The 13,726-nt window shown below is 44.0% G+C and overlaps 1 pseudogene; it reads left to right on the top strand.

The window, feature by feature from the left end:
* Positions 1 to 6,836, top strand: part of LOC102244217 — a 49,457-nt pseudogene extending 42,621 nt beyond the window's left edge.
* Positions 6,837 to 13,726: the final 6,890 nt, after the last annotated feature.

Genomic DNA, 13,726 nt, shown 5'->3' with positions numbered 1-13,726 from the left:
GGGTTTGTTTAGCTTCTATAATTGAAACTCTGTTGCCATCACTGGTGCTCTAAGCTCTGAGGCCCCAACTGGCTTAAAGCACATATCTGGGGTTTGTTTAGCTTCTATAATTGAAACATTGTTGCTTTCTGAGCTCAGAGCCAGGCCAAGGCAGGTGGGGAACCTTGGCTTCCTCCATCACTGGAGCAAGCAAGCCTCATGTTTGCTTCAGCTGTGTGGCTGCCAGCCGCCATCTTTGTTGGCATTTAATTTGCATATCCTGCTGATTAGCCAATGGGAAGCATAGTGGAGGTATGGTTAATTACCATGTTTGTCTATTATTAGATAGGATGTCTCATTTGTGGGAGGCATCTCCCCTCCAACTTGCCAGTGAGGTTCAATCCAAATATCTTCGTACCAGCTGTACTTTGGTCAGAGACTCCATAACTCAAAGGCTGGGTCTGCCTTGAGTTTCACAACTTGATTGACTCTGTTCTGAGCTATATGTACTTCTTTCCCCCATGAAGCTGTTCCCACAGGTTCCACTTTGGCTTTTGCTGAGAAGGAAAAATAAATCAATGATAACACCTACATTTCTGATTTCAGAAACTGGGTGGATGTTGATGCCATTAACTAAAAGGATGAAAATGAGCACGCGTTGGGGATGGGAAAAAGAAGATGTATTCAGATTAGTGCATTTTGCACTTGCTAATGGGTTGTGCATCTATGTATAAGTTGGAGGTAAGATAGCTGTTTAGAGTTATCATAGGCATCTTTTTAAAAAAATACATTTTTATTGATTTCAGAGAGGGAGAGAGAAAGAGAGAGAGAGAGAGAGAGAGAGAGAGAAATATCAATGAATGAGAAGAATGTTGATCAGTTGCCTCCTTCATGAGCCCCAATTGGAGATGGAACCTGTATACCAGCCATGTGCCCTGACAGGAATTGAACCAGTGACCCTTTAGTACATGGGGCAATGCTCAACAAACTGAGCCATACCAACCAGGGTTCTGCTAACTATTTCTTTATTCCTTCTCAATATCCCTCACTCCTACTGTTCTTTGCAGGAAAGAGCTCTAAACTATGGATTTACTACCCACAGTGACCTTTCCTTTTCCATCTAATATTCATATTTCCCAGAAATTTTCAAGAACTGTTGAACTATTAATAAAGTCAGGCATATAAAAATATATCATAAGTTCTAAAGGTTAAATAAATGCATGTTATTTTTGATATGTAACTTTCTCATTGAAAGCAACATCCAGGGTGCCATTAAGTAATGAATCTATTTTGAAGGAATTGTCAGGAACAGAAAATTTGCTGACAAGTGGCTCAGAGCTGACCCAGAAACCAGTTTCCACTCTTGGAGAAGCAAATAACTCTGGATAGCACTTTAGAACAAAATTGGATAAGAGAAAATACTTTGGAGATTTCAGTTCCACTAAGTCCTCTAGAAAAGCTGGTCAGTATGGCCTATGTATGTGGGGTGGACTTTACACAGGCCTGGATTGAAGCTGGACTAAGGTGAGAATAGAGTTAGTACTGGAGCTCGGAGCAAATCTAACAACCCCTTTGAGTTCCTGAATGTTAATGTGTAAAGTGAACAGAAGGATACATTGCTTGCATATTGTTTGAAAGCATTAAGTTAAATTTAAAACAATGGACACATGCAACTTCTCAAATAAATTCATTTGTGATAAAAGCAACCATAAATTCTTGTTGTTGTATGTCCAGGTCTTTACTCAATGCCTAACATATAATGTGCCCTCAATATATATTTTATGAATGAGTAATGGTTTGGAAGTTGAACCTGATAATGAGAAAATCTAGAAACTGAAATTGAATTGGCCATTGGAAGTCATTGTGGAGTCCTGATCTCTTAGTTAATGGAGGAAAATACCAGAGTTTATTTGTTAGTGGTAATTTGATGGGAGAAGATTATATGTTTTCTGAAAAGACAGACCCCCAAATCCTTGTTAAACTGCATTTACCAATATAGAAATCAGGGGAGAGGAGATGGATATGAAGGTGTATAACCTATGTGAAAGAAAGGACCGTGTGTACCAAGAGGTCAGCGAGCCCCAGCACGATGACTATCTCTGTAAGTTGGCCCTCACCAAGGAGCATGTTATGTCTTGATGCAATAATTCCATCTGGTTATTGGTCCCAAGTCATTTATTTTCTCCTTACCTGGAGTACAGGATTGAGGTTCAATGATGTGAGTGTCTAAGCTCTTTCAGAAGCTCTTTATTTCCAGCAACATGCAATAACCTTCACTAATTCCTGTTGCTCTTGCCTCCAGATTGTGAGAAATGTCAGAACTTTTTCATCGACTGCTGTGCTGTGCATGGGCCCCCTACATTTGTAAAAGACAGTGCAGTGGACAAGGGGCATGCCAACCGCTCAGCCCTCACTCTGCCCCCTGGGTTGAGAATCAGACCCTCAGGCATCCCTGCAGCTGGACTTGGAGTGTGGAATGAGGAATGTGATCTGCTGGTGGGCCTGCACTTTGGCCCTTATGAGGGCCAGATCACAGAAGATAAAGACACAGCCAGCAATGGATACTCCTTGCTGGTGAGAAGTTTACCTCTTTCCCTTGTTATGGCTTCCCATGTCCTTCCTGTGGCTTGGTGGGCCCCCAACCTTCTACATATTAGGACATGGGTGGGGATAATATTGTTATCTCTGTGTACTGAGCAGACTTTGCATGAACATGGAACTCCTCACTAAGGATCAGAGGGTAAGTTGGAGCAAAGTGGTACCAGCTCATCCCTTGTGGGGCTCCTGCTCTTTGTGGACAAATTAACTCAGACCTGTAGATTATGAGTAAGAACAGTATCCTGTGATCACCATTGGCAGTTGAATCCCCATGTAGGCTGAAAGAAATTTGATGGCAGTAGAGTAAAATATTTCTTCTGTTACATCCACATGAAAGAGAAAAAATCCTTTAACTTCTTTTTCTGAAATGTCGATCACCAAAGGGAGAAAGTGCTAGAGGATGTGGATGGAAAGGATACATCTCAGGCCAACTGGATGTGGTAAGGTCAATAGGCTTCTGGGTGCCAGAGAGGAAACTCATGCCTCACAAGCACATATATCTTTCCTTTTCATAACACCTCTCACAGTGGTCTCCCTCAGTCCTCTGTTCCTCTTTTTTCCCCATACACTGATCTTTCACATCAAGAGACATTTAGGAAAAAAGGAGGTGAAAGTATAGCATATGTCCTCAAAATACATATCTCCAATTTGGGCACTGGGGAACCTTGAGGACCCTGGCTTACACTTTAATTTATCTACTAGACATTAATTAAACACTTAATATGTTCCAGTTTAGACAAAGGAATTCATTACTTGAACAGATCATATAGCCCATTGTCCTTATGGAGGACTTATTGCAGACAGACATGGAAACATTGATTTCATAAATATTTAACTCTAATTTTCCTATTTTTCTAAAGTGCACAGTGCCTGGATAACCTAAAACTGTGAGTGAAGCAAATCATCCCAGCCTCAGTTCTAACTAGAACAGGGTTCTGAAGCCTGTAGAGTTAAGTGGTCATGGGCCCCTTTCCTGAGGGGCTCTCTTTCATCAGGGGATACAGATTATGAATAAACTACTATTGTTCTGTGTTATTTTGCTAAGACAAAGAGACCTATGTGAGAAACTGGGAGAGGCAAGTGAATGATGTCCTAAATAAGGTGTGGAGCTATTTGAGAAAGGCCTCTCAAGAGAAGATAGACTTGGTCTGAGTATTGAATGATGTGAGCTAATCCAGAAGCAGAGTCCTAGATCAAAAACCAAGTTTTGTGGTTTGACACAGAACCTGATTTAGAGCTTAATGAAGCTAGAGGTCACCGGGTTTTATAGCAAAGTCTGGAATCAGGCTTTGGAAATGGTACTAAGCAAGATGAGCACTCCAAGTAAGCCAGACATGGCGACAGGAATTCATATGACCTGTGACAGAGGCTCAGACATTGAACAGAAGCTTCCCCAGGAGCACTGGGGGGAGTGGGTGACATCAGAGCTGAGGGCCTTGAGCATCAGTGAGGAGCTGGACATGGATATGACAGGTAGTAGGAACTCATCACTTGTGGTTTTCTCTCCTTTCATCTACCTCAATCCCAGGTATGTGAACTGCACCCGGAATGATGAAGAGCAGAACCTGGTGGCCTTTCAATATCACAGGCAGATTTTTCTACTGAACCTGCCGGGTCATCAAGACAGGCTGTGAGCTGCTGGTCTGGTATGGGGAAGAATATGGCCAGGTGCTGGGCATCAAGTGGGGCAGCAAGTGGAAAAAAGATCTTGCAGTTGGGAGAGGTAGGCACCACTCTTCCTCAACAAGTAAAGAAAGAATTCTTCTCAGAAGTTTCCATGGCCCAACTCTTGAGTAGTGGAGTCAAACCCACTCTAAATATTCAAATCAGATGCTTCAGAAATTAATGATTCATTACATAGGTCTTTTATTCCTAGGAAAAAATTAATATTTTATATTTTTGTTCTAAATTTTAAAAGTATATATTTATTGATTTCATTTATTATCATTATTATTATTATTATTTGTAATTATTTATTTTAAAGACAGATGAAGGGAGGACAGAGAGAAACATCAATCTTCTGCCCCCTGCAGATCAAGCCTGCAACCCAGGCATGTGCCCTAACCTGGAATAAAAGTGGCTATTGTTTGGTACAATGTTAAACCAACTGAGCCACACTGCCAGTCCTATTTTTTTTAAATCTTCATACACAAAATACACAAAATCATGTAGTGCTGAAAGGCTAGAAGCAAAAGAACAAGTTTTCTAGCACTTTCCAGCTCTCTCACCAAAGGCATCTTTTTTTTCTTTTTTTTTTTTTGTGGTGTTTCTAGCTGTTTCTTCTTAACTTACTCCATACTTCTAAGTGAAATGTGTATGTTAACATGCATTCATTTATTATTTCGGTGACTTGTCAGGTGAGTTCCTACTCTGTGCCACAAGGGTTCTGGGAGCTGTAAATACAGATTAACAGGATAATCAGAATCACTGCTTTTAAGTAGCTGGTTGGCGAAGGAGGAAAACCCAGGCACACATGCATGCATGTGCATAAAATTACACAGTGATTAGTGCTTTGGAGAAAACTGATCCAGGGTAAGTGCCTAGGGATCAGTGTGAGGGGAGGATTCCGTGAGTCATATGGTCAGGGAAGGGCTCGCTCAGGACATAACATTTACAAAAATACCTGTGTGTACAGGGTCTGGGGCTGAGGGAACAGCTAGTGCAAGGAGGGATAGAGGTGGGGCATTGAGCTGGCTGAGGGTCGCTCAAATCTCAGACTCGGTACAGAGGGTATGAATGGAGTTTGGTATATGCCTAGCAACCTGGGAAAAACAGTGTCTATGATCCAAACTGAGGTACTGGAGACTTTCCTGAGTGAGATGGGACAACTGAGAAGTTTTCAGCTGCAAAGTAGCATGTTCTCTGTTCTGTAATTATGCTTTATTAATTTTAATGCTCAGAGATTGAGCACTGACCTGTGAACCAGGAGGTCACTGTTTGATTCCCAGTCAGGGCACAATCCCCAGTGTGGAGCATGCAGGAGTCAGCCAATCAATGATTATTTCTCATCATTGACATTTCTGTCTCTCTCTCCCTCTCCCTTCCTCTGAAATCAAGAAAAATATATTTAAAACAAATTTATTTGGGGAAAATAAACTTCACTCTGGAATCCCCTCTGAGATTACTTTATCTCCAAGTGAGAGAGGATGGCAGTTGGCTGGAGAGGAATGGGAGTCAGCAGTGTAAGAAGAAGCATTGTTAAGGAAACATTTTGAAACAGGACTTCCTATTGTATTTGAAATGGGCTAACACTGAATAAAATCAAGTAGGAATACTTGGTATAAGGCTTGAGGAGGGACATGTTTTCATTTTATGATTTGTGATAAATTGAGAGAGAAGCTATTTTTTAAAATACATTTTTATTGATTTTAGAGAGGAAGGGAGAGGGACAGAGAGATAGAAACATCAGTGATGAGAAAGAATCATTAATTAGCTGCCTCTTGCATGCCCCCTACTGGAGATCAAGCCAGCAACCCAGGCATGTGCCCTTGCCCAGAATCAAACCCAGGATCCTTTAGTCCACAGGCTGACGCTCTAGCCACTGAGCAAACCCGGCTAGGGCAAGAAGCTATTCCTAATTGGGTCCTGTGGTTTCTTTATCTCTGTGTCTGTCTCTATTTTAAAGTTTTTATTTATTGCAGAGAAGAAGGGAGAGAGAGAGAGAGAGAGAGAGAGAGAGAGAGAGAGAGAGAGAGAGAGAGAGAGATATCAACTTTAGTCAACTGTCCCCTGCATGCCCCCTGCTGGGGATCAAGCCAGCAACCTGGGTATGTGCCCTGACCAGGAATAGAACTGGTGACCACCTAGAGCATGAGTTGATTCTCAAGCATTGAACATACTGGCTAGGCCAGTGGTTTTTCTCTTTAGCATGACTTTGGAAGATACATGTATCAGTAAAGATCACTGTAGTTCCATCCATACAAGATGTGAAATGGCCTCTATTGCTCCTTGAAAGTTCCTAGTCTGGCCATATGCAGAAAATACCTTTGATATGGGCTTTCTGGATTTCCGAAGACAATGTAGTGCATAAAAATAGACTGTGAAGAAACACTTTGTGGCTGAATGCTTGCATTGTCAACACAATAAGAATGATTGTGAGTCATATCTTACCAGGAGACAAAGTGTATGGTACAGGTTGCCTTGTCAACACCTCCCCTGACCAAAACTTTCTCCTTTAGCAGAACAAAAGCCAGAGATCCACCCATGCCCCTCCTCCTCTATGGCCTTCTCCAGTCGGACATTTCTTGGCCAACACCTGAAATGCAATCACCCATCTGAGAGTCTGCCAAGAACATCTGCAAGAAAACACCTCCAATCAGAGGATCCTAGCCCAGAGGATCAGAATCAACAGCTGCAACATACTGGTACACATGGCTGGAATGACACAGCTGAAGGTCAAGAGGTCAAAAAAAGGTCCAAACTTTTACCTAAAAGGATCAGGCAGAGGAGAATTTCACAGACTTTTTTGAAACCTCCTGAAGGACAAATGGGGAGCTCTAGTGAGTATGAGAGAATAATGGAGAAAGAGCCCAGCAGAGACCAGAATGTGAATCCAAAGAACACAGGCAAATTATTTGTGGGAGTAGGAATGTCAAAAATTGTAGCAATCAAGTCTGGAGTGTGTGGGCAAGGCTTCAATGATGGGTCACATATCAAGATACACCAGAGGGCACACTCAGGGGAGAAGCCCTATGTTTGCAGGGAGTGTTAGCAAGGATTTACACAGAAGTCACATCTCATCAGACACCAGAATACACACTCAGGGGAGAAACCCTATGTTTGCACAGAGTGTGAGCAAGGCTTTACACAGAGGTCACATTTCATCAGACACCAGAGAACACACTCAGGGGAGAAGCTCTGTATTTACAGTGGATGTGAGCGAGGCTTTACACAGAAGTCAGATCTCATCAAACACCAGAGGACACACTCAGGAGAGAAGCCTTATGTTTGCACAGAGTGTGAGCAAAGCTTTACACAGAAGTCAGATCTCATCAGACACGAGAGGACACACTCAGGGGAGAAGCCTTATATTAGCAGGGAATGTGGTAGAGGCTTTACAGGTAAGTCAGGTCTCATAAGACATCAGAGGACCCACTCAGGTGAGAAACCCTATGTTTGCAGAGAGTGTGGGCAAGGATTTATACAGAATTCAGGTCTCATTAGACACCAGAGGACACACTCAGGGGAGAAGCCCCATGTTTGCAGGGAGTGTGGGCAAAGCTTTTCACAGAAGCCACATCTCATCACACATCAGAAGACACACTCAGGGGAGAACTCCTATGCTTTCAGGGAGAATGAGTGAGTCATTAGCCCTAAATTGTATCTCCACAGCCATAGGACCAATGTAGTCACCACATTCCTCATACCCTACTCTAAGAGATGTTAGAGGAAGTCTACTGGCCTCTTACCCACCCCAAAAGGTGTAGTTAGTACAGAAGTTACTGGTTAAACAAATCCTCCACTTTCATGACAAGAGATGAAATCGACAATTTCTTAAGTGCTGAGGGGAATCAATCTCATCCCTGTTTTCTTTGGCCTCATTTTAATAAAGTTTGTTTCTATACAAATCTGAAACCTATATACCTCATTTGTCCTTGTCACTGAAAACAGAATTCCTTCAGGGTCACAGAGATTTTGTACTTTCTTCCACAAAAACTCAACCCCTGGTAAGGCATAAACCTGGAGTCAATTAGGTTCCTGTCCTGGGAGAGGGATTTGAGACAGACTCACCAGAGAAGAGAATTCCATGGATTCCTGGGAAGTGGGAATTTTTATTCTAATAGGCTCTCCCCTCCTACCCTTGGCTTCTCTTAGCTCCTCTTTTGTTTCCTCAGCCCTCTCTAGTTTCAGAGGTGAAAACCAGGGAGGAAGTGTATGTGTGTGTGTGTGTGTGTGTGTGTGTGTGTGTGTGTGTGTGTGTGTGTGTCTGCTGCATGTGATGACCTGGCAGTGCATGTACCTGGCCTCCCTCACTCCTTGTTGCTTCTTTAGTGTCAACATCTTATGGTGCACAGCATGTGGACTCCAGTTCAGTCCACAAGGATTTGAGTCTCAGCTTTGACCTAACCAACTATGTGACTCAAGGAAAGATTCTCAACTTCTCTGTGCCTGTTTCCAATCTATAAAATGGGAGGGGGGATCCCAGCCATTGGTATGTCATTCCAAGTTGAGTCAGCACAGGCAGCATCTGGCACAAAGGTGGCTGAGAATGCAAGTCTTTATGAATAGGTTTTAGTGCCCATATCTTCCAGGTCTTTAGTGGTGGACAAGGGAAGGCAGAGAGAGGGTATGGAACTGGGAACCAATTCAGAGCTGAAGCAGATGCCACTTCTCTCTCTGCATGGACTCAGCTCCCCTGAGAAAGAAGCATGAGGTCAGTGATGCACCTCCCCCAGATCACTGCCCTCCCACTGAGCCTGGGCAGCCTCAGGGCCTCTCTCAGCACAGGCAGGTGGCACTGAGATTGACTTGGGAGACAAGACCCCCTGGCCACCCCTTGCTGAGAACTGCTGGCTGCACCTCATCTGCACAGGGTGTTTGGGAAGCCCACCACACAGCAGCCCCTGCAGTGCACTGACCTCGTACCTGGGTCCGCAGGGTTTAACCCTCCTCTGACCCATCTGGAAATTCTTAATTACTGTATCTTTACACTTTTGTTACATCAAGTCTGATGGGCCAATGGACCTCCAAGCTCAGCGGGCTGCATCTGCTCCCCTGGGCATACGCACTTGCAGTCTGATTGCCTCCTGGCCCTTCTCCAACCCTCGCCCTTGTTTCCACCCTGTTTCCCTGGGTAGCTTTGTTCCCAAAGATCAGATCATACTCCAGGCTGCCTCTTCCTCATATCCCTGCCTCTAACCCAGGCATGGGGCCCTGTACACATGGGCAAACTTCTCAGGGGGCAAATGACAGCAGAGCTACCTTTCCAACGGCACATGCCTCCCAAGCTCTCTCTCTCTCTCAATTCTGTAAGGGCCTGTCAGAGGATTATCAGGGTCCTGAACTAATCATGGCCTTCATTAAGTTGAGGTCAGCTGCAGTCTTCATGGCAACACCTCCCACCCAGAGATTTGGGAAGGTGCATGTCCCCCAAGCCTGCCTGGAATGGAGAGGCTGGGACCCATGCCTGGCTCTCCCTGAACATGCACATTGAGAGGACAGTAGTTTGTGTTGGTGGACGACAGCTGTCCCTGCGTGTCCTTGGTAACCTTTGTGTGACTCTTCAGTCTCCAGCATGATTTGGGGTATTGCCAGGCCTTAGGGTGTCAGAAAAGCTATGGGGAAGGAAGTGGGATGAGGGTGTGGGGAGGGGACTGGATAAGGAGGGTGTGGAGAAGGGGAGGAGAATAGGGAGAGAGAGGAGTGACTGACTTGGGGGCAGGGAGAGACTCAGAGTTTGCCCATTGTGAACAGACAGAAGAAAGATAGCAGAGAAAGATCTCTACTCTCTCAGACCTAGAGAATGTGATAAGAAGCCAGAGGGTCAGGGTTCAGACCCTGGTAGAAATATGTGCCAGAATAGTTAGAAATAGGGAGGGAGATCAGTAAGGGGTAAGGTGAAAAGAGAGAAAGGGAGAGAGGGGAATAGATTCACAGGGAACAGAAAAGGAGAGTGTTAAGGTAAAAAAATTCAAACCTGTAAAGATTTTTAGTGAGTTTATTTGAGCCAAAATGTTGACAATTGTCAGGAAGCAGTATCTCAGCAGTACCACAGCAGTACCACAGCAGCTGCTGTGGACTGGATAATGCTCCACAGAATGGCAATTTCTCATCTATTTTAATACATTGCAATCAAAGGAAGTGGTGTAGGTGGGTTACATGACACATAATTAGGTGGGTGCAGGATAATTAACAGTTAACTATTAACATGATAACAGTAACAATGAAGGAATTTGTGGTATCTGTCCTGGTGTCCAGGCACATTAGGTAAAGGTTGACCTTGTCAGTGAAGTTACTGTCCTAGGAGTGACTACCCACCATACTGCTTTTAGTTAAAATTTAATGGCAGACCATCCTTTGTGGTTACTTTAGGTATTTGAGTTTGAAAGACTGCCATACAGGCCTTCCCTGAGCTTGTCAGGTTAGCTTGTGGCCCCTTTCATCCACAAGAGTCAAGGGACAAACAAGAATACAGGAGTACAAAGGCAAGAAGGGAGAAGGAGACAAAATCAGAGGGACAGTAAGATGGACTGAGTGTTTTCAAAGACTAAGAGAAGGTGACAGCAAGAAGAGAGCCAGAAAGAGTTGGAGGGAGACTTGTTAAAAAACTTAGCCCAAACATGACAGAACAAAAAGCTGACTGTGAGCCCTGTCTGACTCCCTAAGCAAAGCAACTGTTTGAAACTACTTTGTTCAGAGTCCAGATACTGTGAAGGTAGATGCTAAGTTGGAAAACTTAATAGGATGCAAATGCTTTCCATTCCTTAGAAAAGAGCACCCCAAGTTAGAGCTGTGTCACCCTGTAGGACACTAAGCAGGATTTGAGCATCCAGAATTAGGGATCTCCTTCCAGGAAGGAGTCTTTCATGCCCACCCACATTTTTCTACCTCCCTGGCTCCAGGACCCCTGTGGGCTGTACTGTTAACAGGAAACCCCTGGTTGGGCTCGGACTGCCTGTCGCTGTTTCCAATAAGGAAGCTAGGGTTGAATCCTATAAGGCATTTATTGAGAAGGCTAGCCAACCAAGAAGACAGGGTGCTTACAAGAATTCAAATCTTTACAGCAAGGTGCAGCAGACAGGATTTTAAAGAGGAGTGGGCTGGGGTGAATGTAATTCAGCTAATGCGGCCCTGGTCCAAAGACTTCAGCTATTGTCTTTAATCATCTGGTGATGAGATGATGTTGATGAGATGATTTGACTCCTGGTGGGTTTGCCTGACCAAGTTTATCAGTTCTGCTTGCAGGATTCACAGCTGAGTCACCTCCTCACAGGCCTTGAAAAAGAAAACTTAAGAAAAATGTAACTCTCTCTTCACATATGAGATACTTACCCCCTATTCTCATAAGTCTTTGTGTTTTAAGATTAAAAATATGGTTATTTTTCAGGTTAATTCAGGTGCTCTATCTACCAGGTTATACGTCCCCCTATCAGTACCACCTTGTTTCAAGCCAGTGCAGACACAGGTCCTAGGTGCAGCCACTCCAAAGCAGTGCAGTCACTCCAAAAATAAACACCCATTAGGCATTTGTCCCTGATTTTCACATGGTACTCCTTCAAAAACAATTTAACTATTTTGGTCAGGTACTACTTTCACTGGGTTCAAAATGCAAAAAGGACAAGGCTGTAAGCCTGTCCTGTTATGGCAGAAATCAGGCCAAAGGAAAGAGACAAACCAAATGCACTTGCACTCAGAGGTTCAGAAAAGGCCTGTTTATTTGCACTGATGCTGGCTCGGCAGAGTCCTCTTCAGAGGCTGAGCAATGAATGAGGCAGGGCTTTGCCTTATATACATTCCTAGGTTCTTTGTCTCCCATATAGGGCATACATACACATTCTAGACATTCTTTCTACTTTATATATTAAGTTTCTGGGTATCTGTTGCAGTTTGAGGAGGAGTGGCAGGCACCACAACCCAAGACAACAGAAGCTTAACCAGCAGCAAACTCTGCTGAAACAGAAGCAAATGAGATTGTAGAAGCTGAGACATGGTTATGGTGGTGCAAGCAAGGAGGATTCTTGTCATCTCATCCCCCACTTTTGATTCTCAAATTGCCTTTAGCAGACTTAGAGAACATCATTAACCTTAAAAGTGTAGAGGACAAAGCTCTGGCTTGGAGTATTCAGCTTTCTGACATACGCTCTATACAGGCCCACCACACCCACCTCCCCCTAGTCCCCCTGGTTCCTAAGCCCTGTATAGACAGTTTCCTGGCAGGAACATTGGGGGAAGTTGAAGGTCTCAATAAGAGAGATTAATGACAGTAAAATAAACAGTCTTATTTTGGTTGGGGACAACAATAAACAAGGTGGGTGAGGGGAAAAACTTAATATTGCTAACAGAAAAATGTAAGTAAGGATACAGGGTCCAGTGCTGGCATTATTCCAGCAGGTGACTATTGGGTCTACTGATGGAGTGAGTCCTCAGGCTTTTGTGTAGATTGATTAGCATGTTTTACTGTCTTTGTTAAGGTGGTCTGCAGAGGATTGATCTGGCTTGGAACAATCCAGACACTCAGATTGCCTGTCCTTCAGCAGGTGGGCTGTCTTTACCAGGGCGTGGTGCATCCAGGTGTTCAGACCTGCAACTCTAAGGGCTGTGGGAGTGGTTAGTATGACAAAATAGGCCCTTTCCAGGTTGGTTTGAGGGGTTCTCTCTTCCAGTCTTTTACCCAGACTTGATCCTCTGGTCTGTGGGGGTGTATAGTTATTCCCAGAGAAATTCTGTCAGTTTCCCATCTATGTACCTTAAGGACATTTTTTTCTCGTCTTTGTAGTTGCTTCTGAATTCCTAAATTTCCTAATTCTTTTATGTCCCCCTTGAGTTTGATTAGTGGAGGAGATCTCCCCTATAGGATTTTAAAAGGGGAGAACCCTATCTTTGCCCATGGGGTAAATGTACCCACAGGAGAGCCAGAGGCAGTATATCAGTCCAGGGCAGGTTGGTTTCCTGACATAGCTTTTCCATAGTCTGCTTAAGGGTCCCATTCATGTGTTCTACTTTCCCTGAGCTCTGGGGCCAGTAGGCCTGTGTAAATTCCATTGAATGCCTAGAGTCTTAGCTACCTACTGTACTATTGCCACAAAGGCTGGCCCATTGGCTGATCCCATAGTTAACAGCATCCCATACCTCGGGATGATGTCTCTTAGCAGAGCCTTGGTTACTTGCCTTTTCTGTATGCATGGAGTAGGCCTCGACACAGCCAGAGAAAATACAGACAAACACTAGGAGATAATTACTTCCCCTGCTGGGTCCTATTTCAGTGAATTCCACCTCTAGATCTTTGAAGGCTGTTTGGCCACAGCGCTGGATTCCAGGATGTCTGATGGGGCCTTGTCTGGTATTGTTTTGAGCACAAAGGAGGCAGCCCTGGGAGACTGAGGCACAGAGGCATGGAAGTCAAGCAATCAGGTAGTACCAACTCAATAAAACTTCTAGGGCAATTTTTTCCAGGTGGATCTGTTCATGTTGTTGGAGGACCTTTGAGTGG

Source organism: Myotis brandtii, unplaced genomic scaffold (assembly GCF_000412655.1).
Source record: "Myotis brandtii unplaced genomic scaffold, ASM41265v1 scaffold884, whole genome shotgun sequence".
NCBI lineage: Eukaryota > Metazoa > Chordata > Mammalia > Chiroptera > Vespertilionidae > Myotis > Myotis brandtii.
This window is presented reverse-complemented; position numbering and strand designations above follow the sequence as displayed.